Source organism: Etheostoma spectabile, unplaced genomic scaffold (genome assembly GCF_008692095.1).
Source record: "Etheostoma spectabile isolate EspeVRDwgs_2016 unplaced genomic scaffold, UIUC_Espe_1.0 scaffold453, whole genome shotgun sequence".
In the NCBI taxonomy this organism is placed as follows: domain Eukaryota; kingdom Metazoa; phylum Chordata; class Actinopteri; order Perciformes; family Percidae; genus Etheostoma; species Etheostoma spectabile.
The window spans coordinates 171,738-172,398 of record NW_022605611.1 but is presented as its reverse complement, the minus strand read 5'-3'; positions in this window follow the sequence as shown (position 1 = coordinate 172,398).

Here is a 661-nt window from a genome sequence, read left to right as displayed (position 1 = left end):
GTGTCTACCTACTATAACTAATGACCTGTATGGGACAAGTGGTGAGAAAACCCACTTTGTCACACACCCCCCCCCTTAAAACCGTCACTCCTCAGAGTCACGGAATAAAAAGTCAGCAATGACAGTCTTCTTCCTGGTCTGTACTGGACCTGAAACAATAAGGCTGAAGTGTATATGGTAATTCCAGCATTAGTGTCTTTGATTTTGTGGATCCACTGCAAAGCACTATGGTCCTTTTGCTCTTTGCCAATGAGGTAATATTTCAAGTGTCTAAAGCCCATTTATTAACTAGAGCTTCCTTTCACCAATTTGGTGCCTCTTTTTCCCTGGGAAGAGTTTTTGGCTGCCATACTGGACAGTCAACTGGTTTCCATCTTTCCCTCGCAGTCACACACCTCCGGGACCTTCTTCCAAAGCATCCGTCTGCCATATGCATCCTTGAGGCGTACCTGGAGCTCTGGAGGTGTCTCCCCTTCTCCTGGCACACTGGAACATGACCTGTATGGGACAAGTGGTGAGCAGACCCACATTGTCACGCCCACTAACACAGAACGTTTAGGGAACGTTAGTTTATGGTTCTCTAAAGGAAAGTTTGAACCAAACCAAAAACTAACGTTTAGGGAACGTTCCCTCCGGGTTCAAACGTTCCCTAAACGTTAAG